This window comes from Phyllobates terribilis, unplaced genomic scaffold (genome assembly GCF_046119375.1).
Source record: "Phyllobates terribilis strain yellow unplaced genomic scaffold, ASM4611937v1 Scaffold_61__1_contigs__length_8056638, whole genome shotgun sequence".
Lineage (NCBI taxonomy): Eukaryota > Metazoa > Chordata > Amphibia > Anura > Dendrobatidae > Phyllobates > Phyllobates terribilis.
The window spans coordinates 4,862,501-4,872,524 of NW_027362821.1; positions in this window are offsets into that span (position 1 = coordinate 4,862,501).

Genomic DNA, 10,024 nt, shown 5'->3' on the forward strand with positions numbered 1-10,024 from the left:
ACTTTTTTGTTAAGTATATGATTCCACATGTGTCACTTCATAGTTTTGTTGCCTTCAGTGTGAATGTACAATTTTCATAGTCATGAAAATACAGAAAAATCTTTAAATGAGAAGGTGTGTCCAAACTTTTGGTCTGTACTGTATGTGTGTGTGTATGTGTATGTGTATGTGTGTGTATGTATGTGTGTGTGTATGTATGTGTGTGTGTATGTGTATGTGTGTGTATGTATGTGTGTGTGTATGTATGTGTGTATGTGTGCGTGTATATGTGTATGTATGTATGTGTATGTGTGTGTGTGTATGTGTGTGTGTGTGTGTGTGTGTGTGTGTGTGTGTATGTGTGTGTGTAATGTATTGTAGTGTAGTGTAGTGTAGTGTAGTGTAGTGTGTAGTGTAGTGTAGTGTGAGTGTAGTGTAGTGTAGTGTAATGTAGTGTAGTGTAGTGTAGGTGTAGTGTAGTGTAGTGTAGTGTGAGTGTATTGTAGTGTAGTGTAGTGTAGTGTAGTGTAGTGTAGTGTGAGTGTAGTGTAGTGTAGTGTAGTGTAGTGTAGTGTAGTGTAGTGTAGTGTAGTGTGAGTGTATTAATATAGTCATCTTCCTCCTTCTCTGGCGCTGGATCCTGAAGAATGTGGCAGTAGATCAGTATAGTAACACACACCACACTACATACACATATAAGCAGCTTTAGTATAAAGAATCCTCATGGGGGGGCTTCTTTAAGTGAGATGGAGGTATGGCATGAGACCACTTGTCTCTGCCGAATGTCTGCGCAGGGCCTGTGTGGCTAGCAGTTTTACTGGCCCATTGTGATTGGCCCCTTAGCAGGTTTATTGCATGTATCCGGCAGTTTGTCATATTAGTAAGTCTTTAAAACCTTTCAGAAATTACAGTACATAGTTGGGGTTTGTGCACACTGAGTTTTTGAGGAGTCTTTGGAGCAGAAACGGAGTGGAAACTCACCTCAAAAATGTAAAACTTCTCAAAAACTTGGAGGTTCAGTTTCTGCTTTGAAAGCTCGTGAAAAAGACTCCTTGTACTCACAGCCTTAGTATGATTGAGAAAAAAGCCATGTCCATCAAGTTCTATGGAGTGATTGGTAAGGGGTGTAGATCCATCCAGAATGTCTGATCCAATGCTTTACTAGAGCCTAAAGCTGGAAAATCTGGGTTATGTTAATAAAAAATAAACCTTAGAAAAACAGTTTTCTGCCCTTTTCTTTCTGGTGTCCTGCATGTGGTTTTCTTCTGTAGAATACACTAGATGTACGAGTATACAAGTATTCCATGTCACCTCTGTGAAGTTACTGAGCATTCACATCACTTTGTAGAAAGCACCATGTCCATGTACCTGAACATCGCTGGTTGTATGGGGATCAGAGCCAAAAAAGGGGAAAAAAGGGCCCGATTTGTAATGTGTTTTTAAGTCACTTTTCTTTTGATGTCTTTTAGTATTCCTACATATTTTTGTGCCTGATTCTTATAAATTGTGCGTGTGGTTTCATGAATTTGGGTGGATTTAGCACAAGTCTCATATGTTCGACTGCAATGTCGCAAAAAAACGGAGTAAAAATGACAGCCGTCCATAGAATAATTTGGGGTGGGGGCCTAGTACATTTCTGCAGAAGGGTCTAGGCTATTTTTGCTCTCACTTGAGAGCTTGAGGAAGGTGAGTGGTTTTTGCTCCTTTCATGTGGTGTTGGTGCAGTGTGTCGGCCATTGTTGCTGTGGTTTTGTGCTTGTGGGGCGGCGTGGCCTGGAGTCATGGGGACTCGGTCTGGCAGCATGGCTGCTGTGAGGCACCGGGCCGCCCGCCCTGCTGGTGCATTGTCGCTGCGGCGGTGGGTGGCGCACGGCTCCGCTCCCGTTCAGGCAGGAAATGTTAGGACCCACTATGAGGTTTGCCGTGACGTGGCAGTGGGCTTCATACAGTCTGATCATTACATCAAATGGATGAGTTTTTGGAGGTGCGCTCCATGCTCCTTTTTTTTACATTTCAGTAAAGACTTTGTAACATTTTAAATAAACCCAGGAGAAGACATAAAATAGACTTTACAAAAGGGGCAAATTAAAACCGTATAAGGCCGAAATGAGAAACAGCCAAAAACACAGAAAACCACACAAAAATGTACAAATGAAAACATGGATTGGGCCCAAAGTTTATTATTATAGAGGGATTGATACCTTTAGTTATAAAAAGGGACTGAAAATGGGAGTCGCATCACAGCTCAATACAACCTACTTTATATTTCAGCAAAAACATTAATGTAATTATAGCGGTGCATGGTATGGATGGTGTATATAAACATGCAGACAAGATGGCGGTATATTATCGTACCTATAGCGGTGCATAGTATGGATGGTGTATATAAACATGCAGACAACATGGCGGTATATTATCGTACCTATAGCGGTGCATAGTATGGATGGTGTATATAAACATGCAGACAAGATGGCGGTATATTATCGTACCTATAGCGGTGCATGGTATGGATGGTGTATATAAACATGCAGACAAGATGGCGGTATATTATCGTACCTATAGCGGTGCATGGTATGGATGGTGTATATAAACATGCAGACAAGATGGCGGTATATTATCGAACCTATAGCGGTGCATGGTATGGATGGTGTATATAAACATGCAGACAAGATGGCGGTATATTATCATACCTATAGCGGTGCATGGTATGGATGGTGTATATAAACATGCAGACAAGATGGCGGTATATTATTATACCTATAGCGGTGCATAGTATGGATGGTGTATATAAACATGCAGACAAGATGGCGGTATATTATCATACCTATAGCGGTGCATAGTATGGATGGTGTATATAAACATGCAGACAAGATGGCGGTATATTATCATACCTATAGCGGTGCATGGTATGGATGGTGTATATAAACATGCAGACAACATGGCGGTATATTATCGTACCTATAGCGGTGCATAGTATGGATGGTGTATATGAACATGCAGACAACATGGCGGTATATTATCGTACCTATAGTGGTGCATAGTATGGATGGTGTATATAAACATGCAGACAAGATGGCGGTATATTATCGTACCTATAGCGGTGCATAGTATGGATGGTGTATATAAACATGCAGACAAGATGGCGGTATATTATCATACCTATAGCAGTGCATGGTATGGTATGGATGGTGTATATAAACATGCAGACAAGATGGCGGTATATTATCGTACCTATAGCGGTGCATGGTATGGATGGTGTATATAAACATGCAGACAAGATGGCGGTATATTATCGAACCTATAGCGGTGCATGGTATGGATGGTGTATATAAACATGCAGACAAGATGGCGGTATATTATCATACCTATAGCGGTGCATGGTATGGATGGTGTATATAAACATGCAGACAAGATGGCGGTATATTATTATACCTATAGCGGTGCATAGTATGGATGGTGTATATAAACATGCAGACAAGATGGCGGTATATTATCATACCTATAGCGGTGCATAGTATGGATGGTGTATATAAACATGCAGACAAGATGGCGGTATATTATCATACCTATAGCGGTGCATGGTATGGATGGTGTATATAAACATGCAGACAACATGGCGGTATATTATCGTACCTATAGCGGTGCATAGTATGGATGGTGTATATGAACATGCAGACAACATGGCGGTATATTATCGTACCTATAGTGGTGCATAGTATGGATGGTGTATATAAACATGCAGACAACATGGCGGTATATTATCGTACCTATAGCGGTGCATAGTATGGATGGTGTACATAAACATGCAGACAAGATTGCGGTATATTATCGTACCTATAGCGGTGCATGGTATGGATGGTGTATATAAACATGCAGACAACATGGCGGTATATTATCATACCTATAGCGGTGCATGGTATGGATGGTGTATATAAACATGCAGACAAGATGGCGGTATATTATCGTACCTATAGCGGTGCATGGTATGGATGGTGTATATAAACATGCAGACAACATGGCGGTATATTATCGTACCTATAGCGGTGCATGGTATGGATGGTGTATATAAACATGCAGACAAGATGGCGGTATATTATCATACCTACAGCGGTGCATGGTATGGATGGTGTATATAAACATGCAGACAAGATGGCGGTATATTATCATACCTATAGCGGTGCATGGTATGGATGGTGTATATATACATGCAGACAACATGGCGGTATATTATCGTACCTATAGCGGTGCATGGTATGGATGGTGTATATAAACATGCAGACAAGATGGCGGTATATTATCATACCTATAGCGGTGCATGGTATGGATGGTGTATATAAACATGCAGACAACATGGCGGTATATTATCGTACCTATAGCGGTGCATGGTATGGATGGTGTATATAAACATGCAGACAAGATGGCGGTATATTATCGTACCTATAGCGGTGCATGGTATGGATGGTGTATATAAACATGCAGACAACATGGCGGTATATTATCGTACCTATAGCGGTGCATGGTATGGATGGTGTATATAAACATGCAGACAAGATGGCGGTATATTATCATACCTATAGCGGTGCATGGTATGGATGGTGTATATAAACATGCAGACAAGATGGCGGTATATTATCATACCTATAGCGGTGCATGGTATGGATGGTGTATATAAACATGCAGACAAGATGGCGGTATATTATCATACCTATAGCGGTGCATGGTATGGATGGTGTATATAAACATGCAGACAAGATGGTGGTATATTATCATACCTATAGCGGTGCATGGTATGGTATGGATGGTGTATATAAACAAGCTGAGAAGATGGCGGTATATTATTATACCTATAGCGGTGCATGGTATGATATGGATGGTGTATATAAACATGCAGACAAGATGGCGGTATATTATCATACCTATAGCGGTGCATGGTATGGTATGGATGGTGTATATAAACATGCAGACAAGATGGCGGTATATTATCGTACCTATAGCGGTGCATGGTATGGATGGTGTATATAAACATGCAGACAAGATGGCGGTATATTATCTTACCTATAGCGGTGCATGGTATGGATGGTGTATATAAACATGCAGACAAGATGGCAGTATATTATCGTACCTATAGCGGTGCATGGTATGGATGGTGTATATAAACATGCAGACAACATGGCGGTATATTATCGTACCTATAGCGGTGCATGGTATGGTATGGATGGTGTATATAAACATGCAGACAAGATGGCGGTATATTATCGTACCTATAGCGGTGCATGGTATGGTATGGATGGTGTATATAAACATGCAGACAAGATGGCGGTATATTATCGTACCTATAGCGGTGCATGGTATGGATGGTGTATATAAACATGCAGACAAGATGGCGGTATATTATCGTACCTATAGCGGTGCATGGTATGGATGGTGTATATAAACATGCAGACAAGATGGCGGTATATTATCGTACCTATAGCGGTGCATAGTATGGATGGTGTATATAAACATGCAGACAACATGGCGGTATATTATCGTACCTATAGCGGTGCATGGTATGGTATGGATGGTGTATATAAACATGCAGACAAGATGGCGGTATATTATCGTACCTATAGCGGTGCATGGTATGAATGGTGTATATAAACATGCAGACAAGATGGCGGTATATTATCGTACCTATAGCGGTGCATAGTATGTATGTTGTATATAGACATGCAGACAAGATGGCGGTATATTATCATACCTATAGCGTGCATGGTATGGATGGTGTATATAAACATGCAGACAAGATGGCGGTATATTATCATACCTATAGCGGTGCATAGTATGGATGGTGTATATAAACATGCAGACAAGATGGCGGTATATTATCGTACCTATAGCGGTGCACAATATGGATGGTGTATATAAACATGCAGACAAGATGGCGGTATATTATCGTACCTATAGCGGTGCATGGTATGGATGGTGTATATAAACATGCAGACAAGATGGCGGTATATTATCGTACCTATAGCGGTGCTCAATATGGATGGTGGATATAAACATGCAGACAAGATGGCGGTATATTATCGTACCTATAGCGGTGCATGGTATGGATGGTGTATATAAACATGCAGACAAGATGGCGGTATATTATCATACCTATAGCGGTGCATAGTATGGATGGTGTATATAAACATGCAGACAAGATGGAGGTATATTATCGTACCTATAGCGGTGCACAATATGGATGGTGTATATAAACATGCAGACAAGATGGCGGTATATTATCGTACCTATAGCGGTGCATGGTATGGATGGTGTATATAAACATGCAGACAAGATGGCGATATATTATCGTACCTATAGCGGTGCACAATATGGATGGTGTATATAAACATGCAGACAAGATGGCGGTATATTATCGTACCTATAGCGGTGCATGGTATGGATGGTGTATATAAACATGCAGACAAGATGGCGGTATATTATCATGCCTATAGCGGTGCATAGTATGGATGGTGTATATAAACATACAGACAAGATGGCGGTATATTATCGTAACTATAGCGGTGCACAATATGGATGGTGTATATAAACATGCAGACAAGATGGCGGTATATTATCGTACCTATAGCGGTGCATGGTATGGATGGTGTATATAAACATGCAGACAAGATGGCGGTATATTATCATACCTATAGCGGTGCATAGTATGGATGGTGTATATAAACATGCAGACAAGATGGCGGTATATTATCGTACCTATAGCGGTGCATGGTATGGATGGTGTATATAAACATGCAGACAAGATGGCGGTATATTATCGTACCTATAGCGGTGCATAGTATGGATGGTGTATATAAACATGCAGACAAGATGGCGGTATATTATCGTACCTATAGCGGTGCATGGTATGGATGGTGTTTATAAACATGCAGACAAGATGGCGGTATATTATCGTACCTATAGCGGTGCATAGTATGGATGGTGTATATGAACATGCAGACAACATGGCGGTATATTATAGTACCTATAGCGGTGCATGGTATGGTATGGATGGTGTATATAAACATGCAGACAAGATGGCGGTATATTATCATACCTATAGCGGTGCATAGTATGGATGGTGTATATAAACATGCAGACAAGATGGCGGTATATTATCGTACCTATAGCGGTGCATGGTATGGATGGTGTATATAAACATGCAGACAAGATGGCGGTATATTATCGTACCTATAGCGGTGCATGGTATGGATGGTGTTTATAAACATGCAGACAAGATGGCGGTATATTATCGTACCTATAGCGGTGCATGGTATGGATGGTGTATATAAACATGCAGACAAGATGGCGGTATATTATCGTACCTATAGCGGTGCATGGTATGGATGGTGTATATAAACATGCAGACAAGATGGCGGTATATTATCGTACCTATAGCGGTGCATGGTATGGATGGTGTTTATAAACATGCAGACAAGATGGCGGTATATTATCGCACCTATAGCGGTGCATGGTATGGTATGGATGGTGTATATAAACATGCAGACAAGATGGCGGTATATTATCATATCTATAGCGGTGCATAGTATGGATGGTGTATATAAACATGCAGACAAAATGGCGGTATATTATCGTACCTATAGCGGTGCATGGTATAGATGGTGTATATAAACATGCAGACAACATGGCGGTATATTATCGTACCTATAGCGGTGCATAGTATGGATGGTGTATATGAACATGCAGACAACATGGCGGTATATTATCGTACCTATAGCGGTGCATGGTATGGTATAGATGGTGTATATGAACATGCAGACAACATGGCGGTATATTATCGTACCTATAGCGGTGCATAGTATGGATGGGATATATGAACATGCCGTCAACATGGCGGTATATTATCGTACCTATAGCGGTGCATAGTATGGATGGTGTATATAAACATGCAGACAACATGGAGGTATATTATTATACCTATAGCGGTGCATAGTATGGATGTTGTATATGAACATGCAGACAACATGGCGGTATATTATCGTACCTATAGCGGTGCATGGTATGGATGTTGTATATGAACATGCCGTCAACATGGCGGTATATTATCGTACCTATAGCGGTGCACAGTATGGATGGTGTATATGAACATGCAGACAACATGGCGGTATATTATCGTACCTATAGCGGTGCATAGTATGGATGGTGTATATGAACATGCAGACAACATGGCGGTATATTATCGTACCTATAGCGGTGCATGGTATGGATGGTGTATATGAACATGCAGACAACATGGCGGTATATTATCGTACCTATAGCGGTGCACAGTATGGATGGTGTATATGAACAAGCAGACAACATGGCGGTATATTATCCTACCTATAGCGGTGCATAGTATGGATGGTGTATATGAACATGCAGACAACATGGCGGTATATTATCGTACCTATAGCGGTGCACAGTATGGATGGTGTATATGAACATGCAGACAACATGGCGGTATATTATCGTACCTATAGCGGTGCATAGTATGGATGGTGTATATGAACATGCAGACAACATGGCGGTATATTATCGTACCTATAGCGGTGCACAGTATGGATGGTGTATATGAACATGCAGACAACATGGCGGTATATTATCCTACCTATAGCGGTGCATAGTATGGATGGTGTATATGAACATGCAGACAACATGGCGGTATATTATCGTACCTATAGCGGTGCATAGTATGGATGGTGTATATGAAAATGCAGACAACATGGCGGTATATTATCGTACCTATAGCAGTGCATAGTATGGATGGTGTATATGAACATGCAGACAACATGACGGTATATTATCGTACCTATAGCGGTGCACAGTATGGATGGTGTATATGAACATGCAGACAACATGGCGGTATATTATCGTACCTATAGCGGTGCATAGTATGGATGGTGTATATGAACATGCAGACAACATGGCGGTATATTATAGTACCTATAGCGGTGCATAGTATGGATGGTGTATATGAACATGCAGACAACATGGCGGTATATTATTGTACCTATAGCGGTGCATAGTATGGATGGTGTATATGAACATGCAGACAACATGGCGGTATATTATCGTACCTATAGCGGTGCATAGTATGGATGGTGTATATGAACATGCAGACAACATGGCGGTATATTATCGTACCTATAGCGGTGCATAGTATGGATGGTGTATATGAACATGCAGACAACATGGCGGTATATTATCGTACCTATAGCGGTGCATAGTATGGATGGTGTATATGAACATGCAGACAACACGGCGGTATATTATCGTACGTATAGTGGTGCATGGTATGGATGGTGTATATGAATATGCAGACAACATGGCGGTATATTATCGTACCTATAGCGGTGCATAGTATGGATGGTGTATATGAACATGCAGACAACATGGCGGTATATTATTGTACCTATAGCGGTGCATAGTATGGATGGTGTATATAAACATGCAGACAACATGGCGGTATATTATCGTACCTATAGCGGTGCACAATATGGATGGTGTATATAAACATGCAGACAAGATGGCGGTATATTATCGTACCTATAGCTGTGCATGGTATGGATGGTGTATATAAACATGCAGACAAGATGGCGGTATATTATCGTACCTATAGCGGTGCTCAATATGGATGGTGGATATAAACATGCAGACAAGATGGCGGTATATTATCGTACCTATAGCGGTGCATGGTATGGATGGTGTATATAAACATGCAGACAAGATGGCGGTATATTATCATACCTATAGCGGTGCATAGTATGGATGGTGTATATAAACATGCAGACAAGATGGCGGTATATTATCGTACCTATAGCGGTGCACAATATCGATGGTGTATATAAACATGCAGACAAGATGGCGGTATATTATCGTACCTATAGCGGTGCATGGTATGGATGGTGTATATAAACATGCAGACAAGATGGCGATATATTATCGTACCTATAGCGGTGCACAATATGGATGGTGTATATAAACATGCAGACAAGATGGCGGTATATTATCGTACCTA